The sequence below is a fragment of the Enhydra lutris genome, unplaced genomic scaffold, assembly GCF_002288905.1.
Source record: "Enhydra lutris kenyoni isolate GAN:26980312 unplaced genomic scaffold, ASM228890v2 scaffoldscaffold180, whole genome shotgun sequence".
Lineage (NCBI taxonomy): Eukaryota > Metazoa > Chordata > Mammalia > Carnivora > Mustelidae > Enhydra > Enhydra lutris.
This window is the reverse complement of record NW_019154264.1, coordinates 26,403-47,850: the sequence shown is the minus strand read 5'-3', so window position 1 is coordinate 47,850 and position 21,448 is coordinate 26,403. Positions and strand designations below refer to the sequence as shown.

At 38.5% G+C, this 21,448-nt stretch overlaps 1 long non-coding RNA gene across 1 annotated transcript; it reads right to left on the bottom strand.

Annotated features, from left to right (window-relative positions):
* Nucleotides 1–335: 335 nt before the first annotated feature.
* On the bottom strand, nt 336–14,633 carry LOC111140126. Its single transcript, XR_002640126.1, has 3 exons — nt 14,558–14,633; nt 11,407–11,534; nt 336–3,931 (listed from the first exon to the last, which is right to left on the bottom strand). It is a non-coding gene; the product is annotated as an uncharacterized LOC111140126 (long non-coding RNA).
* Nucleotides 14,634–21,448: the final 6,815 nt, after the last annotated feature.

The following is a 21,448-nucleotide window of genomic DNA, read 5'->3' as shown; positions in this document are numbered from 1 at the left end:
TGCCCGTCTTCAAGGACAAACAGTCACCAGCACCTGCTAGCATGGCCTTTAGTTTACCTAGGGTCCAAGATAACTTCAGAACACATGGCCAAGCATTGAGTCACCATGCATGACTTGTCTCCCTGACAAAACCTTATCGTTGTTACAAGAAAACCCACTCCTCCACTGACCATGTAACTAGAGTTTGAACAAGGTAACATTTATCCCATTTGGATTGTGGCTTTGGTTTGTTTCCTGACGTTTAGAAGCCTTGGCAATTAAAGTCAAAAGGAAAAAATGGAAATACCTGAACAAATGTCTGGAAATCTGATGAACCAGAATACTTACATTAAAAGAAAAAAAAAAGTGTCCTAAATAGGATTAGAATCACCATATATATCAGTTGCCGATTAAATCAAGATTCTGATGTCTGTATATATTGAACACATTATTTTGGTTTGTTTTAGTCTTCATACAATGTGATGCTGCTTACCTGTTCATGCTTTTTTTTATTCCCCCAGACTTGACTCTTAAAAACAGTCATTAGGTAAGATGACAGATGCAAATTTGAACATGTGTCATTTTTCCTTTTTTTTCCTTTTCTTTTTGGTTTGAAATAAGATATTTTCTAGAATGGCATGATATTAAAAATCCAAACACAAAACACACATGGACACATAAAATGACAGGTAATTTCCTTGTGCCTAAAGTGGCTTAAAAAAATTGAGATCATTGAAATTTCATAGTTGAAAAAAATGTTTCTGAATGTATAAATAAAGCAGTAGTTTTGAATAGAAACAGGAAGTTACCTAGGCACATTCATCAGCCACATGGTAGCTACCTCTTAGCCTCATTGTTGATTGCGTAAATGAGACTTTCTTTGTATCACATTAAGATTTGTGTGTGTGTGTGTGTGTGTGTGTGTGTGTATGTGTGTGTGTGTGTGTGTTTTACAGAAACAAAAGAAAGCATGTTGGTTTCATAGTCAAATGAATTATGCCCAGGATAATCCTTATTTATACAAAGAGTTCAGAGACTGAAAAAGAGAAACAAAAAGCACAGTTCCTATACATATTCCTTATACCCCCTGTAACTCAGGGGCCTGCTTCGCAAAGATAAAACTTAAGTGCCACCCTTGAAATACATGAGATGCTTGAAGGACAGAACAGAAGAAAGCACACATCTAGGATTCTCTTGAGAGCATGGAAAACCATTAAGGATGGGTGTCACCAGATGGAATTTCTCTGTAGCAGCACATGCTACATTTTCTTGGATCCATTCATGCCTCTGATTTGACCGCAAAGATAGGGAGCCACTTTCTAAACTTGAGTTTCCAATTCATGGGGTTTCAAATAAAAGAACTGGGCCCGTTTCTGTTAACAGGTCACAAATAGCTGAATACTGACAATTTCAGAACAGCCAGACTCATTACTGATATTGACCTAATGGGAATGTGATTTGCCTTTTAAGGGTTTTTGTTTGTTTGTTTGTTTGTTTGGTTTTTTTTGGTAGTTTTTAAAAGCCTACCCTGTTTTCTTTAACAGTGCACTTCACGCATTTCCCTCTTCCCTCTGGACTAAGACAATTTCCCCGGACTTCGTTTGTGCAAAGACTTTCCCCTCTTTGCTTCTAATGATCCCTTCAGAAAGCAACTGTGGTGCATGGTTCAACTAACAAACTTCCATCAGTCTTAATTTCAGGTAAAACTATACAGGTTGAACATGGATTCCATGAGTCAAATATGCAGAGATGTTTGTTAAGTCAATCTAATTCACTTTAGACAAAGTTTTGCATCATTCTCAAAGCAAATATATCTCCTTTGGCTTTAAAGATTGAGCAAACCTAATACTTTTGGTTCTTATCAATATAAATCATACAATTTCTTGATTGTCAACTAGCATTTTAAAAGCTTACCTAAACTCCACTAACAGAATCCTCAATCTGATTGGTCCTACTTGTCTCAGAGAGTTAAACAGAAACAAAAGGTCTATTTTTGTCCTTCTTCTGACAACACCAGGGTATGAAAATGCAATGACAGGAGGCAAGAAGAAGATAGCCCCTCCCCACTCGCAGAATCAAGGTGACTATTCATGGTAGATGAACAAAGACTGAGGTGAGAAGACAAAACCTAGAGGTGTTGGATTGAAAAGGAAGACTATTGTTACAAATACAATGAGACCTTTTCAGGAGACCACTCATCACTTAACAGAATATCACTAAGCTGTTTTGTTTTGTTTTGTTTTGTTTTGTTTTTTGACAAGTGACCTTTCAGACCAGTTCCGGGAAGGACCTTTAGTTCAAAGTTCACAGAAAGGAATTTCAACCTGTTAAACAAGGGTCTCCACATATCAGTGGCCATCCACACAGGTGTCACCATTCAAGAGAGCTAGTAAGGAACTAGAAAAGCTCACAGATTGAATATAAAGCCATTTGGCTCTGTCAGTTGGTATCCAGAACTCTTCCTGCGGAAACTGCTGAACACAGCAGGTGCAAGCTTTTCTACTAGAATCAACAAATGCATGTTAACAAAAAAACAAAAACAGAAACAGGAACAAAAACAAAAACAAAACACCTTTTGTTGTGTTTTGTTTTGCAGTATATAAAACACCAGTGGAAGGTAGTTTAAACAAACAACAAAGTAAGAACTGGTCCGGCCATGTAGGTCAAATAAAATTCTTAAAAAGAAAAGAGAAGAAATGGAAAACAACCTCTATCTTCTGGACTGCAATAGGGTGCCACTTCATCTTTGGTATAAAATAGGCCATCCATAGGCTGAATTTGATCACAACTAGGAAAGACTACAGAAATTGTCAACAATTTCTCTATCTATTGCTTTTTTTGTTTTTTTTTTTTTGCACTTTTTGACCATAAGCTCCTATCTACTTAAGTTTTTTTTTTTTTTAATGCTCTTAAGCTAGGTTTTGCAATGTGACAAGCAAAGCTGACTAAAAACTTTGTAAAGCTCATAAAAAAGACTGCAGATAAAAAGCACTAATGCTTTTGCTAGCGATCACGCTTCGTAAATAAAAAAAATCTGCATTCTGCCCCCCAAACACGCATTATTTCTAATGCAGTTGTTTTTAAACCAACATTAATAACTTTACCGTAAAATGTTTTAGCCTTCTAGAATGATTCAACACTTAAGACAAAGTTCATGAAAAGTCCCAGCATTTTCCCAATTCTTGCAGTTGCCATGGTTTCTTTTATCAACAAATTTTCTTCAAATGAAGAAAAACATTTTCTTTTAAACTGTACAGTTTTTTTTTTCACCCTAAAAACTCATAGTCTTAAACTTCTGTACCAGTTAAAGCCGGCACAATATTTCAATTCTTTCTTGAATTTTTTTTTTTAACAAGACGTTGACAGCTTGCCTTGAGAGCCTTTGACGTCCTTAAAATTAAGGCAATTAAGATTCAAGATAAACCTTACCTAAATATTTCTAAGAAAAAAATAAAATAAAAAACCAACCCACTAGATTTAAACAAAAAGGGGAAAAGAAAGGGTAGCTTAATTACCAAGGAAGACAATTTGTTTCCATTTCTGCTTTGCCCACCTCTTGATATCTGATTTTCTGTTTTAAAAAAACAAAAATCTGTCTACATCTTCTGGTAAATTCTGAATTCAAATGGTCTTCCAGATAAAATGTCAACCTTCTGTGTTTTGTTTTGTTGTTGGTTTTGTTTGTTTCCTCTTCTGGGATTTTTTTCTTTAAAAAAAAAAAAGATGGCAAAAATAAACTGTCAGACCACATGAAGGAACCATTTGCACGGCACATAAAAACACTTTGTTTTCACTGGGTAAAGTAGAAAATTAAAAAAAAAAAAAAGAAAGAAAGAAAGAAAGAAAGCATTCCATCGACGCCTGTGCAAACTGGAAGCCAACTTCCTGTTCAATGAAGTTTCTTCGTTCAAGGCAATGTTTCCGACGAACATTCTTCAGTCTTGTTCATGGTCTGTGGAAACAATTGAGTTGAGTGTTCATTACATCAAAGCAACTGTGAAATCACTTCATGTGCTCTTTTCCAGTGAGGTCTCTTTAAAAGATACCAAGCCCTTTCAATATCTAGAAAATTGTACTAGTTTTAAGTTCTGTCACTTTCAGACAAATATATATTTAAGCCAGAGAGTTTGCTCACATTAAATATCAAGGCTAACAGATTAAGAATATCTTTCAAAATAAAGCAGCAAATTTGACAAATACAGGCAGACAAGCAATACTCCCTTTGTGCGCAGAACCCATTTTTTAACGTCTGGCTTATGTTGTAGGTACCCCAGAAATTCTTTGAGTAATGTAGTCCCCTCAAAACTCCTGTGGGATACATCACGAACTCACTCAGCAAATGTGCCCGTCCCTGTGTTACCCAAGATACAGCAATGGTTGTGTGTCTTCCCGTGTTATTCACCAAGTATATTCACAGAAGCCTTATCTGGGCCATTAAAATAGTAAGACAGTTAAGAGGCAGTGGGTTTTGTTCACTTTCTCTCATTCCCCCTTCTTCCTTATTCACCCATCTCATCAAGATTTTTAATTCTTGAGAACAGGCCCTATATTCTACGACTTTTTACTCTCCAGAAATCTGGCAGACAGTATATACATAATAAGTGTTTAACTAGACAAAGGCCACTTATACTTATGCCACCACAGACTAGAATTTTGTTAAATAACTTCAGGGATGTGCTATAAAAATGATTTTTGAAACTATCTATGGGTCAACTTTTTAATTTTTAAAGATTTTATTTATTTGTCAGAGAATGAGAGAAAACACACATAAGCAGGGGGAGCTGTAGGCAGAGGGAGAAGCAGGCTCCCCACTGAGCAAGGAGCCTGACCTGGGACTGGATCCCAGTACCCTGGAATCATGACCTGATCTAAGGGCAGACGCTTAACCAGCTGAGCTACCCAGGCACACTATAGGTCAATTTCAGTGAAGCCCACTTGTGTCAGTGCTCTGCAGGTTCTTCTGATGCCCCATCACTTAATTAAGTGAAGAAGCCTCAGCGTTGCTGAGGTTGTACAGGGTCGATCACTGCACAAGATGCATGGCTGAGAGAGTTTGTGAAGGCTAAATTGCCACCCAAAGTCTGATCCCCAAACTGTGTCCTCTGGGTAGGGCTGCATTTGCTCTGAGCAAGTAGCTTTTATTCAAATTCACAAAATGCCCTCGAGGATGCTCTAAGGTGCACAGCAGGTAGTCTGGGATGATCCAGAGAGGTTCTTTTTCCTAATTTGCAAAAAGCACTCATGGGAAGCAGCTAGGTATCTCAGAAGTCTGATAAACTTGTTCTTATAATCACGTAAGAAAAGCACCTAGCTGATAGTTGTTATTTCCATTTTTTTTTTAAGATTTTATTTATTTGACAGAGAGAGAGAGATCACAAGTAGGCAGAGAGGCAGGCAGAGAGAGAGAGGGGAGGAAGCAGGCTCCCTGCGGAGCAGAGAGCCCAACGCAGGGCTCGATCCCAGGACCCTGGGATCATGACCTGAGCCGAAGGCAGAGGCTTTAACCCACTGAGCCACCCACGTGCCCCCGTTATTTCCATTTTTAACCAAAAGTTTAAGTTTCTAAGAATACATATTTTGTGAGTTTTATGTGAAAAAGTGGGGCTTCTTTTAAGAAGAAATGCAATTAAAAATTCCGTACGATCAGCAACAATTAGGGAAACTTTATTAGCAGCAGTCATGGGAGCCAGGGTATATATTTGATCTCTATTCCTTTGCAAAGTGCAGACTTAACTCCATTTATTTCTAAACAAATCTACCTTGTCGTGGTAACAAAACCTCCCTTTGTTGGGTTTTGTGTTTTTTGTTTTCTGGTCCGTTCTTTCCTCACACTCCCATCTTCCACCTGACTGCTATTCATTTAGCAGGAAATGCCTATTACAAAGTGACTCTCTGGAACAGCTACTCCATGAATGGCGTCTTAGTCAATGGGCTACCCTAACACTGAACACCCACCCTGCTCAGGTATGTCACGTGCACTGGTCTTGAAGCATCCATATTTATGAGCTCAGTTACAGCTACTTTCAGCTGTAACCTTACCAAATGTTCCCAATGGCCCTCTCCCACCAAGTGGTCTCTTGCTACAGGCCAGCAGATGGGGAGCAATGAATGGTTGTCCACGCTTAGTAGAACTGAATTCACTCCTATCCACCTTCTCAGTCCTAGATGAGGTGTGAAAGCACGTTTACGTAAGGCTTATGTATTGTGCTGAATCTTCTCATCCTCCCCTCCAGCCCCCGAAGAAAGCAGAGTGAATAGATTAGGGAGTAGCAAACCACAGGCTTAGAATTCTAGACTTTTAGAGATGGAACGACGTCTTTGGGATCATCTAAGGATGCAGCGTCCCCCAGTTTGGGGGAAACCGCACATTACGCTCCCAATCCTGCACTACCCACAGGTAAACTAAACATATAGTTAGGGCACCAACCAAGAATGGTATCAGTACAAAATCAAACGTGTTTAAAGAATGAATCTTTTCAATTAGCATCAAAATAATCATCCTGTTGACAGTGAACGTTTTTTTACGTTCTTTAGTAACTTAATATGTATGAAAAAACTCTCAGAATTCCCAAGTAGGAAGTCCAGTCTACAGGCTAATCTTTCAGGAAGTGAAATGTTTGATTTATCTGGCCCTCTCGGCGGTCCGGCCATTAGCATTTTAATAGCTTTGAAGAGAACTGCAATTAAGAAAGCATTTCACTTAGGTTAGAGGGTGTTTGCTCACAGTCCCTGGGATTCCCCCCCCCCCCATCCCCACCCCCAACTCCGGGGAATGGTGGAAATCCCCTCTCAGCACTAAACCCTAATTTACACTCTTGGGAGAACACTGATCTAATCTCTTGCTCTAAAGAAGAGGAAAAGGAGGCTCCAGAGGGGTTAGCGACAACTAGTAGGTGGCAATTAGAATTTAACTGTGCTTGAAGACTCATATTTTTCAAACCCTGGTCATTTTTAAGATTTTTAAGATTTCTTAAATAGCACACACAAAAAACCCCCTGCTAACTGGGACAGGAACTGGAATTTCCACAGAACTTCCAAAACAAACCACAGGTATCACATCTGCCTTTGCAGATAAGAGCACCTAAAGTCCCTTTTGCGTGAGTAGCCTCTTTTAACAAGAAAGAAGAAGAAGAAAAAAAAGCATGAATACAAAATGTGAAGAACTGTTTTTTAGTTTGGAAAATGGAATTTGGAATAGTAAAATATCTGCTGCAAGAGATCCCAAATATAACCTTTCTATTCATATATGCACATCATTTCTACTTCTCAAACTTTGATCCCGCAACCTTCTGTCGGGATGTCTGTAATTTTCTTCAAAATATCTTTAGTATAGACATTATAGTACTAAATCTATGTGTGATGGGTTAAGCTACTTTTCCCAGGCACTCAGCTACCCTCATCCAAATTTCACACCCCACAGGAGGTCAGTTACCATTTAATGAGAAAGGCCAGAGGTTTGCACAAGTACTTTAAACTGTTCGTATCTCAATTAGCATAATGAGTGTCAGAAATGGGTGGCCTAAAGAAAGTAGCGGCATGTTAATTAGCACAATGATGCTGGAAATTAGCTGCCATTTGTGAAATTTGGAGTATTCAAGATCACTTGGATAGGCTAAAATATTTTAGAGATCCTCTCCAATGTAGGTGAAAGCTACAGATAGAATGTACGGACATTCGTAGCCTTTAACTTTAGGGATACTGCTTGTAGCTTGATCTCAAAACAGTTTATTAATTTATTTGTGCCCATTTGGTCTCAAATTATTAATTTATTTGTGCCTGCTTTCTTATGAATGCTTCCCTGAAAATGTCTCTGTGGCGACTCTTGCATTCCCACAAACTTTTTCCACACGCGGTTATATAAGAAAAAAAGAGCCCAGGTGTCTACATAACCCACAGGCTTAGCTCAATTCCCAGTGTCTTCTTAAATGGTTCCATGGAATTTCATGCTTTACCATGATACAGGTCAGCTTCTCCTGGCTGAGACAGATAAAACCTTCGATAGACACACATTCATTTCTTCTTTTTAGAAAATTCCAGAATAGGTTGTTACCTATCCATTTATTTGACCTAGAATATTATTTTTGTTTTCATTCACTATGTTATTGTTGTCGTTTCAAATCAAAAAAGCTCCCGGCACTTAGGTAGCATGTCAGAGAGGGGAAGTTGGAGAACATAAATAGGACCTGTTAACAATTTTCTCCAGGTTTGAAGATACGCACACGAGGCCATGCAAGGGGCAGTCACAGAGCACAGGTTTGAAATGCCCCATGGTCCTGTACGCTTTCATCTCTGGCGTGTCGCCACAAACTCGCCCTGTCGAACATCCTGTAACATACATTCCTGCATAAGTAAGTCCAAAGGAAAATTCCTCCAAATGAGGAAACCCTTCACCACAATGCTTACTGCTGTGAAGATATGTGTGGAGGGTTTCTTTCTCTGATATCTATCCTCTGTGGAAAGGCCCACATTATCAGCCATAGGAATCTGTAGTTCAAGGCACGTTAACCATGTGACCATGGTGGGGAGTTAGTTTTAAAATGTTTAAGCACTTAAAGCTTTCTGTGGTCAGACTCAGACTCCTTGGATAGTTCAAGGAAAAAAGCTTATTAGAATTGACTTATTATAAGGATAATTAAATCCCTTATCTTTCTCTACAGATCAGGGCCTCCTTGGTTTTCATCTTATCTGCCCCCGGTTAGTAGCATCAGTAACTCCAGGATTTTGTTCAGAATTGTAATGCCCAGTTTCCACTTTCCTCCTCCTTCAGTCTATCCCTCCCACCGGTACCCTCATCCTCCACACCCTATCACACTTGCCACCATCTTACTTCAGACCTTTGTTCCCTCTTGTCTGAATCCTTGGGATGCTGGACTGTTTCCTTGCTTCCAAATCCATTGTTTACCTCAGCTGGAGGATCATTTGTAGAACAAAGGAAATGCTGTCCAAACACCTCGGTATGACATCTGATATTAGAATCTGGCTCCAATCTATTTTTTTACACTGTTGTACTATTCTGAATCCCCTTCTCTGAAAATCAAACTGAGCTTTCTCTGACTTTGGCCAACCTGTTACTCCCCCTAGAACGCTCCTTGACTATATGTAAGACCCAGTTCCAGTTTCCACAACTTCCACCAAAACTGACCCAGTTGAGAAAAATAAAATGCATTCTCCTATTACAACAGTATTTTTTAAAAGAGCCCTGTTCATTTTCTTCCTTGCAGTAGACACATCATGTCTATGTGTATGTCTAAATCCCATACTAGATTATAAACTCTGGAGGGCAGGGATCCTGTCTCCCAGTATAGAAACTGGCCTGATGCTGGAAACTCCAAGTGCGGAATGTTGGCATTCCTTCCCTTAAAGCCTTCCAGAGCTTTTGTGACTCTTTTCAAGTAAAACTGAGAATGATTCCTGTAGACAAAGCCAAGTATCCAAGGACCAAAAGCTTTATAAAAACTGCCTGTTTGACTCTGTCTCCTACACCCCTTCCCACCTCCTCCCCCTTCACCACACTCTAGCCGCAGGTCCCTATTCTAGACCTTTGGACTTCCTGTTTTTTTCTGCCTAGAATGTTTTTTCCTCCAAATCTCTCCAAGATTAGCTTGTAATTATCTTTCAGATCCAGACCTCTGTGAGAGGCCTTGCCTGATACTTGTCACTTTCTACCACAAGAATCTTTTTTAAATATTGACTTGGCTTTGCAATTCTGTTGGGTTTTATTATTTATTATTTATTTATTTATTTATTTATTTTTATTGTTTGCTGATTGGTCCACTGCCTATGAGTCTACTCCCAGCAGGAAGTAAACTCCAAGAGAGTAGGAAAGGCACCTGCCTCCTTCATTGTTCTTTTCCTGGCATCTGGAATTCTGCGGGCCACAGAGTATGGCCGTATCAATAACTGCTGACTGGGGAGGATGAAAGCATCTCTTTTATTTATCCAGACATCGTTGAACTGTTAGCAAGAAGGGTGCGGATCACTTGTTTCCTCATTATGCTCTGAAACCGTGAAAGCCGGCGTCGCCTACTCACCAAGTGTCTCTGGCCAATATAGTAGCTTTCATTTCCCACCAGTGTCTCTCACCACGCTTCCCCACAGCCAGTGTCTGCTCCCTTCTCACACGTGACCCTCTGAACAGACTGAAAAAATTCCAGTATGCCAGGAACACAGTACCAGAGACTACCATATTGTTCGGTATGTGCAAAAGGGATTCACGTAGGCTATAGGTGAATTGAAAATACAAACTAGAAACAAAACCATGCCCAAAAATGCTTTACTCTTATGGATCTTTCCCGAAAGTTGTTATGTGAAAGTAATAATAATAGTAATAAAGGTTAAGTCACATGGTCAGCACATTTAATTTGGAAGACTACCTTTAGAAGCTAAACTACTTATAGGAGACTCCATTACCTTGATTAATCTTTCAACAAACAAGTCTCTCAATATGTATCAAAGTTAAATAGGAATGATCAAGAAATGGGAGCAACACTCTGCAGGTGGGAGGATCTCTCGGGAATTCTCTAGTCACTGGGGCTTTGACTGCTACCTACAGATTAGAATACTTTGCACAAGACATCTGTATGTAGATTGAATTTTTGTTAATTACTTTGGTTTCAAAACCTCCCAAATTTTAGTCTACATAATTACTCAACACAAAGCCAACTGTACTTTATAAATGACTTAAAGTTTTGCAAGAGTAATTCTGATACATGGTTGTTGCTTTGTCATTTAATTCCTAAATAAGACTTCACATTGATTTAGATTTCACAGTACCCTTTTTCATGAACTACTTTACTGGATGTTCAAGGCAGCCCTGCAAAAGGAGTGGTACTGTCTTCATTTAAGAATGCATGCAGGCTCACTATCCATTTCAAGTGGGAATATTAGAGAATTTTTCCCAAAAATATGTATGGTAGATTTTTTTTTTTTTTAAATGCCCCTTTCTGTATTTAGGGTTTATGTGAACTCTTACATAAACTCTGGGCTTGGCCATGTGATTTTCTTTGGCCTAGGGGGCAGTAATAAATGCATCCAAATGGATTGAGAAGTTCTTCATTTGCACTTCCTCTCTTGCTGCTCTCTGAATTCTGGGACTTCCAGGTGAATAAGCTGATGGAAGATCAGAAACACATAATCCAATTGCTTCCATTATATTCAACCAATAGACGACTGACACCCAGAAGGAGAGCTGCAAAAATGACCATCAGCTGTCCCCAGATGCTTGAGCAATTCTAGTCAAGACCAGAAGGTCAGTTCTATCTGAGGTCAGCTCAAATTGCTGATCCACATAATCATCAACAAAAATAAATGCTTGTCACTAAGTTTGGGATGGTCTGTACTGCAGCAAAAGCTAACAGCTACAACATGAGAGAATGGTGGTGAGATGGTCAATCTTAAGGAGAAGAGCTCAGCATAGCCCGAACTTACTTAGACTGTTGGTAAGAATATGCAGGTGCATGTTCGCTGGATGTGTCCACTGCTATCTGTTGCTGCTGACCACTGGTGTCCTGGGATGAAGGTGCCACTGTCTGGGGAGAGGTATCAGCAACAACACCCTAAGGAGGCAAGTAAGAACACAAAAGCCTTACTGGTTTTAGCAAAGGGCCTTCTTCCAGATGGACAACAGGGAATACCTCTCTACTGTTTGGCTTGAGTAGAGTTGCACTCGGTCAAATGAAGCTACAGGAAGTACCCAAGGGAAAACCACAGAGCGCATTTGGATAAAGGCTGAGGAATTCCCTTTAGTGTGTCACCAAGAGGCCTTGCCCACAGAAACCTCTACCATAGCTAAATGGTCAGAAAATCATTTTCACCAAACTTAGAACTCCTAAACCATGGTTGCATATAGCCACACTAAATAATAATTTATTAATCAAAAGCTCATGCAGGATTCCTATAAAAACTTGTATATTCAAACATTTCCCTGGGGTAGTGTACCACGTCATGTCTCTTTGACATGGCAAAACAATGGCTCTGACCTAAAAAGGAAAGGAAAAGAAAGGAAAGGAAAGGAAAGGAGAGGAGAGGAGAGGAGAGGAGAGGAGAGGAGAGGAGAGGAGAGGAGAGGAAAGGCGAGGGAAGGCGAGGAAAGGCAAGGCAAGGCAAGGAAAGGCAAGGCAAGGCAAGACAAGGCAAGACAGAATACATAAAAGTTTGGAATTCTTTTAAAAGGATACTGTTAGGTAGGTTTTCCATTCAGCAGTTTGGTTTGTTTTGTTTTCTACAACATGAACTAGAATTCATTTCGAGGTTTCAAAAAACAAACATCCTTAATCCTGATTTGCTACTTCCCCCACCCTCTCGTTTTTCACAGATGCCAACAAGGATGCCAACAAGGAGTTGATCATCATTAGGGAGAGATGTTTGCTTCTGAGAAAGGCACACATGGTTTTATTTGGCAGGTGGGAGGCTTAGAGAGGGCATCTCTCTAAATACATTCTCTTGGTTTTATTCTTAGTCTTGGACACTTACAGTGATGTCAGCTTTCAAAACTTCTTGGTCAACTCTCTGTCCCTAATTAAACGTTCCTTAAATTATTCCTTAGAATCCAAAAATTCTCTTTTTCCCCCTAATATACAATTGGTATTGTGCATTTTTCTGAATGTCCCACCAGCATTTATTTGTGTGGATATTGGTAAGTTTTCAACGAGTGTTTTATATAGAAAATATATTGGTGCTTTTTCTATAACTCAAAGCAATTTATCAAAGTGTACCTCCATTTTTCGTAGTGAAAGACTTCTTCTTCTTCTCCTTTTTTTTTCTTTCTTTCTTTTTTCTTTTTTTTTTTTTTTTATTATGCCCAACGTGGGACTGGAACTCATGACCCTGAGATCAAGAGTTACATATTCCACCTACTGAGCCAGCCAGGTACCCTGACTTGAAAGATTTCTTTTTAAGTATAGACATCTTTTTAAACTATATTTAGACTGTTTCTAATAAGTCACATTGTTAGATGTGTCCCATTATTTTATAGTCATTAGAACACTCAAATTCTGTAGATAAGCACATCCATATGTCAGTGTAGACAAAGAAAAATGCAAATATGTTGTAGAGATCTATGCTTAACATGCCAAGAATGTCTAGATTCTGATGATCTAGATGCTTTTTGATGGTCAAATACATCATCAAACAACAAGCAAAACCAAAGAAAGCCCACATGTATTTTAATCAGGTAGTCTTGAAATTCTGAAAAGCCAATTAAAACTTGATCAGTACTGACCCATTCTTTGGGGCCCACAGGTCCAGAGCACATAAAAGATTTAAAACTGGACCTCTTTGGTTTCCTAAATTACATGATGGTGTTCTCTTAAACTTCTGTGTTTCCCAAACCTTGGTACTGGCCAATATCTGGCATATGCCAAAACAAACATTGTGTAAGATCCAATTTATTCTGTGAAGATTTCCCCAATCTCTATAGTTGTAGAGATTGAGCAAGTCATGGTAGACCTCCCTGTGGAGTGGTGACAGCACTCAAGTTGCTGGCCAACTCATGGAGTAGGAACAGCACGGCCTCCAGAGGGGTCCCTGCTGATGGGAAGAAATGCACTGTCATCATTAACAGCAAATGTCATCAGGAGAAGGGGAAGTGTGGCAAGAGACCATAATGGCTAGGACTACACAGAAATATACACGTCTAAGTGTTTTACCACTACTACATAGCTCTATGCTCCTTTCTTTTCTATGTAGCTTGCTGGCTCTGTCCAGTAAAATAATTTTTACTGGGGATGGATTCAGCCCAATGGAAAGAGAGAAGGAAAGGGACAAAGCTTCCATCAAAGATAAGATGATTTCATCATTGTGGTAACCATAGCAAAGAGGGTGCAACTTTTTTTTTTTTTTTTTTTTAATTTATAGGAAGCCACAAACTTGCCAAGTTTCATTCACTAAAGCAGTGGTTATTAATCCTTGATACATATTAGAATCACCTAGGTTTTTTTTTTCTTTTTCACCTGAGATCTTTTAAAAATCCTGATGTCCAGTCAATACCCCAGACAAATAAATCAGAATCTGGGGATAGGACCCAGGCATAAATATTTTTTAAAGCTCTCTAAATAATTGCAGAAAATAATATACAGAGATGTTTGAGAACCAGTGCACTAATGTGAAGATAGATTCCCAAGGGATCTTGTTAAAATGCAAATTGTGATTCAGTAGGTCTGGGTAGTGTCTCAGACCTTGCATTTCTAACAAGGTTCCCACTGATGCTGATGATGACCCTTGGTCCAGGGACACTCCTTTGAATAACAAGGCGCTAGCAAACTCATTCAAATAGTTGCAAACTCTTTTTCCTGCCCTACTTATGAGTTATTTGTGGTTAACATTTGATGGGGTAGTGATTTGGTCTCTGATCTTTATAAAAACGATACTCCCCTCTTACCTTTATAGCATATTGATTTATTTCATGTGCAATGCACAACATAGGCATGTTGGCGTACTTTCATACAGTGAGCCTGAAATGTCAAATTTTAGAGCAACCCCAAGACCACAAATAAGGATTGCCTGGGTTATGGGGGACCACGGTGCATGAGGCTGAGATCTGTCATCCCTACCTCTTTCTATAAGACAGAGACAGACTTACTTCAATAGAAACAGCTGTTGGAGGCACAGGCGTGTACTGGGGAATGTAGGTCCCTTGCATAGGAGCGGCAGCAGTCATATACTAGAGAGAATCAAAGAAAAATGCAGGTGAACTTGAGATTGTAACTGGCGAGAAAAGTAGATATCATATGAAACTGTTTTAGATGTGTAGCCCACAGCCAGTACACTATCACACTTCATTTTGATCAACGACGAGGCAGTTCCTATTCAGTAGAGAATGACCTTTCCTTACTGATTCAGCATGAACAGCAGCCCACCTCCATGGTATGAGTGAGGTATCATCCCCCCTCCCTCACTTTGTCTTTGTAAGCATTCTATCTTAGTTCCCAACATGGCAGTTTCACGTCTAAAACATACATTCCATAAGGACAGGGATGATATCTGTTTTTTTTTTCCTTAATTCTCATTTTATTGCTAGCACATATCACACAGTAGGCTCTCAATGAATCATTTGTTGAATGAATGAATCATCAGATTGTTAGCAATCATTTTTTTCCCTAACTTAAAAAAAGAAAAATAGAGGAATAATGCAAGAGATATGCATATAGCAATATTCAGAATTGGCACATGTTCTCATTTTGTCATTTTCCTATCACTTTTTTAAGTACAAAAGAAATAGTATTACAGATAATAACAATAATGACAAAGTTTCCTTTGAGCCCTTCCCCCTTCCATATTCATGTCACTGGCAGTATTTTCTTTTCAACTCCTTTAGTTCTCCAAATGTTCTTCATCTGGATGGACAATGAAACAGTCAAACCATTTTTCACTAAGTTGCAGTATTCAGTAAGCCACGTGTTGAAAATAAGCTGCATTTTTCCATTGCAGAAAGGGAGCCCCAGGAAAATTACTCGCTCACCCACATAACCCAAATTCCATATTCCCATGTCTAATGCATATCTCCCCTGCAAATTCAACATTCTACTCTTTAAGAATAGAATTTTCTATGGAATCAGCTGTATTCCCGAGCTTCTGAACTTGACTAACATCCTGAAAACGTCAGAACCAGCATCATCGACTGAAGACACGTTCTCTCCATTCACGAAGGTTGAAGACCTGATTCTGACAGAAAGCTGCAAGCCTCTGCTACTTTATTCTTCTAAATTTGCTGAGTTCAAATATAAATGCCACGCATCAATATGCAAAGCCTAAATTACTATGTCTTGTGTATCTTTGTACTTTCAGTGTGCAGGCGATGTAATGGTTCTCAATCAAGGGGAATATCTGAATGGAGATGAGCTCCTCAGTTGGTGGTGGTGGTGTTCAGTATTCATGGAGAATGATAGCAATTAAGCAACTTTGGAATAAACGTATCTCTATCCTAAACCAAAAACTGTCTTACTGTATCTACTTGCTAAAAATAGACAGGCTTAATGAAACAACCCTAAATCAAACAAAACCTAACTGTTGTCTATATTCCACATATAGGAAATAATAAGTGGGCACCACGAAGGACAACTCAGTTCAGTTCCTATCTATACAGAAACAACCTTGTCACTTGGACGAAGAGCAACTATTTGAATGGCCTGGAGATGTTTACATCAGTTTACACTAAAAAATCACCAGAGATTTCTATGCCCTAGCCCCTGTGCTCTAACAGCAGTCATCAATTTTCTATTGAAATTATCCAGACTGTCATCTCCTTAAAGGCAGAGGCCAAACTTTTCATGTCTCTGTATCTTCCAAAACACCATGCCATGCCTAATACTTGATAAATAATTGTTCAATGGCTGAAGAGAAAGTTACAAGAAGAAAGCCTTCCATTTCCAGTTACATATCTTGCATGCCCTTAGCTGTTAATAATTCTGAGCTCACTGCAGATATTAATTTTACTACCCCCATAGTTTGTTTGTATAACCTTTAAACATACACTCTGCCAACTCTCCTCATTATTGACCTTTCGTCTTTAAGCAGACATAGGTACTCAGTTATCTGATTGCTATCAGTTTTTCCAAATAAGTACAGAACACAGAGCCACCTTTTGGGAAAGAGTATTCCACATCTAGAGCTCCACGGCAGGTGTCTGCCTTGCTAACAAAACCGCTCTATTTCGGGGATAATAGTCCATTGGCCATTTCAAGATAAGCGGTTCTCTTATGTTATACAGGTTATTAAAAATCCTTTAACTGAGCATTCTTTATAATATATTATTTTTGAATGGTAGCTCAGCTGGGAAAGGAGCTGTTTTCTAGTGCATTACAGCAAATGCTACAGAATGTATCTTCTTTTGTGAAATTGACATACAATAAAAACTGAGAAGTCAAGTTTTACAGTAGCTTATTTAAAGATGGTTAAACCAGACTAACTTACTTCCTTCTTCCTTTCCTTCCTTCCTTCTGGTAGCATCTACTAATTTTGCTTAGAACTACATGCTAAGGGTGGGAAAGTGAGAAGATGTGGTGTCTGGGTAATGGCCATTGAGAAGGGTATGTGCTGTGCTGTGGTGAGCACTGGGTGTTGTGTAAGACTTATGAATCACAGACCTGTGATTCATAATAATATGTTATATGTTAATTAAAAAGAAAGAACTAGTGCTCTAAGGAACATAAATTGGAAAATGCTTCTCTAATTGAATCTCAAAAGTCCTAGCAGATTTGTAACAAGGGAGAATATATTTTTGCCAACTATGAATTTATGTAAGCCCAGAGCTGATTCTATTGGGGCTCATGTTCTACCTTCTCGTCATGGTTTTCCAAGATTTATAATATACAAGTAAAAGAATACCTCATTGATTCGGGTATTTTCTATTCCCAAGTTAGTAATTCCAAACTTCGCAACTGGGTCTAATAAGTGAGCATGTATCCTTTGCATGAGAATATGATACCACTGGCACTTACCTATAGGACACTACTTTGATCTGTCCCAGCTCCACTTTCTGCATTTCTCAGGAGCCATTTCTGTGAGCTATGAGTAGGGGCATGTCTTGGGTCATGCAGAGCAACACTCATTCTAGTTCACTAGTTCACCAACCTCACTGTTAGACCAACCTTGCCAAACTAGAGTTCTCAGGCAGTGTAGTTAATGAAAAGCATTTTATGTGATTCTTAGCTAAGCTTCTTCAAATAACTTTGAGTTAATTCAAAATCTCATCTGTATTTTGTCCAGTAGACCAGAATCAGTATATTTTCACAAGTCCCATGACATTCAGGGAAATTGTCAACATGGCCCAAACTGAACTGCTTATGGCACAAATCCATACTCCTCTTTAGAACAATACTGTGAGCTAGGAAGAATGGCTCACCCATTTCACAGACTGAAATAAGATCCCATGTAATAGGAATAAACTTCAGTTCTTCTGACCCATGACTGAGGACACTTTTCAGTCTACTCCTTTATCTTTGAAATTAAGTAAATAAGGTCTTAGGACATTCCTTTTGATTGTTCCCATCTAATATAGATGTCAGGTTGGTTTGTTGTTGTTGTCAACGGGCTGGAAAAACTGGAGATCCAATTAAGAAACATGGGATGATATGCCTTTGGTTAATATTTTTATTGTCATTTCATTTCCATGGATTTTCTATTTACTTTGTGCTCACAATACCTAAATTTCTTCCAGGAGGACTACCCTATATGCATCACTTATTTTACAAAGTAACTTACTCTTCGGCTACTCCTCTGAACAGAACCAAGAGAGATTTTTATAGTATAAATGACATCAGCTCAGTTCAGTGTGCTATATCTTTTAATGAAAAAAAGTCTTTGTCCCCCCCCCCCCCGCCTTACAAAAAAGACAATAGACAGAGCTTGAGAACATTGAAAATTAGGAATAGGCTTATTTTAAACAAGTCAATACTGTGGAGCTTTATGCCCCGTAAGACTATTATTTCTGGATAAACTTTTGCAATAAAACTCTGAAGGAGTAGACACATATATTGTAGGGTGAAGCCTCAAGAAGTGACAGCTTTGTAAAATTCGGAGCAAATGCTTACAGGAAATGGCTCCAGCTATGTGTAAGATCAACTCCCAGCTTTAGGTAATTGGTGACAAATAACTCTGAACTTTCTTGGCAAGCACAGTTTGATTTCCTTAAAAGCACAGATAAACTACAGTCAGACTTAATAATCCAGGCTGCACAAACACTGTTTAGATCTGGATGCCTCAGAGACTCCTTTTATTTTATCCACCTAGCAAATGACAAAGGACTAAGAGAATGCCTTGCAATATAAGAAATCTTTCCTTTTGTCTTGGTAAATTGCTATAGATTACTTATTAAAACCATACCAAGAATGGATGTATATCCTTTAAGCTAATTTCTTTTATTGGTATGTCTCAAAGGCTAGAAAATATCTGCCACCATTCTTTCATGAATACCAATTATTTTGCATTTATTTTATACCATGGCTGACGAGAACCACATTGCAATGAGATGAAATGGATAAAAGAAGTATGTCCATATGATATTTCCTTGTTGGTAGCAACCCAAGGTTTAGGCATGGTGGAGAAATTTTATGGTTTTGGTAAACAGCTTGATTATTTTTACATATTCTAAAAGCATTGGACTTTCACATGTAAGTTTGAAGGAGACCTGAATAGCCATTTTCAAACCCACAGAATAAATTCCAGACTCCATCACTTGTTCCAAGAAGTCTAGACGCTGCATCACCAAGATAGTTACACAGAGAGAAAAAAAAAAATGGTGAAATTGGAGAGGAATTGTGTTTTTGCCTATTTAAGTCAGGACAAACTGTTTCTGTTACTGTGGAATCATTGATTATTTCCGAGGAAACAAAACTCCACATTTTTAGTTTTGGATTTACTTTCTCTTCCCCCACCAAAGCAAAACAAATATGTTTTATATATTTCCTGTGAAGAAGTTTTCATTTAATAATTTGTAGAGCAAGGAATTTCCTCCACTTGAATTTTTGAAATTTCTTCAAATAATTTATCAAATTGGCTCATTTGGAGTTGTCACTAAACTGCTTAGATTTTAAATTGGTGCTTCTAATCCTTGCTATAAAATTCTTCAAGCTGCTTAAGAATTCCAGAAAGAGGACTTGTCCAGGTACTATCAAACCTGGAAAGTCGGCATAGCTGGCAAAAATATATTCTCACTTGTCACAAATCTACTAAGACTTTTGAGAAAGTCAATAAGGATACAGGAGAGTTGCAAAAAGGTACCTCAGAAAGGAAGTTGAACAGAAGAAACCAGGATCATGGAAGATGATACCAACAGAATGCAGTGTGCATTACTTTCAAGGTCATCCACTGTAAAGATTCTTCTAAAAAGGAAGCTTAAGGGTAGAGGGAACAGCTTGGGTTGGGTGAGTGGCTGAGGGAGAGGCATGGTGTTACCTCAGGTAGAGGTACTTTGTGGTGTTTGGTTGGAAAAATTATCATCTCAGAGCTGGGGAGCAATACCTGGACCCAGGATGGCAAGCTGGTGTCATTTCCCATGCTTGCTTTGACTAAGCAGTAATAGCTTCCTGGAATGAAATTCTAAGGTCTTTAAGTCTCCATGCCACTCAATGAATGACAGACCATGCACAGAGGAAGAAAGCCGGAGAGATTCTCCTTGAAAGGAAAGAGTGTCCACTGGGCCCTGATAGGGGCCCTCACGGCACATTCTTCCTATATATTCTACTTCTGCCAATAAAATGTTGGAGAAGGAAGCGGATCCTCATCCAGAATAACAGCAATGAATGCTTTCATGATGTTTTGTGCTAGTATTAATTTATAAAGTAGGTACTAACAGAAATAACAAAGTAGATAGCTGTGGAAAATGAAATAATTATCCCTGAAGAGTGGGTGGCGGTGAACACAGAGAGCAGCATATACTTCACTTACTAGGAGTGAAAACACTCACGGAGGAAAGATGGCCGATGGATGGCGTCACAAAAATGGAAGCCCAGAATTCTTAGGAGTATGTAATCTATACTATTCACCCAATTCCCTAGGATAGTACTAAACATAATCCCCAGAGAGGTGTGCATTAAATTATTAAACCAAAAATACACATTGTCAACATCATATTCTGGGGTGGTGCCATTTTTTGGCAACACATAGCAAAGAGAGTAACAAGGAAGAGTCTTGGAAGTTGTTCTCAGCTTGGAAATTTATGAAATCTCACCCCATGAGCAACAGGGAGAAGTAGTCATTCCCATATAATCACAGGTTGGGTTAAGGAGGCCTTCAATTTTGTGGAGATAGAGATGTTCATGAATATATTGGAAAAATCCAAAGTCTGACAGGTTCAAGCTTGTGCACAGATCACTGTGGTAGTAATAAAAATAAATACAATACCATGGAAATGTAGCTGATTGAGAAACCGTGTCTAAAATTTGAACTTCAAACAATTCTATATAGGCATCACGAATTCCTTCCACTCCCTCAATTAAAAAAAAAAAATTCGCTTTATTTGTTGATTGAATGACTGATGGATTTAAAAAACAATTATTAGAATTAATAAGGGAGTTTAGCAAGGCTGCTGGATATAAGTTAATAAAAAAACTATTTCTATATATCAGCAGCAGATAATTAAAAATTAAATTTAAAATGTTACTATATTGATAGCATCAAGAAAATCAAATACCTAGAAATAAGTTTGAGAAAAGACATGAAAACTTCTATACTGAAAATTAGAAAACAGATGACAGGAATTAAATAAGACCTAAATAAATGAGGAGATATATCATATGCATGGATTAGAAGACTCAATACTGTTAAAATGTTAATTCTTCTGAAAACAATCGATAAATTTAACGTAATTCCAGTTGAAATCCAAGCACATTTCCTGGTAGAAGTCAACAAACTCACTCTAAAACTTATATGGAGAGGCAAAAGACACAGAATATCCAAGAAAATTTGGGGGGGGAAAAAGTTGAAGGATGCATACTACTAGATATCAAGATTTACTAAAAAGTCTGGCAATTAA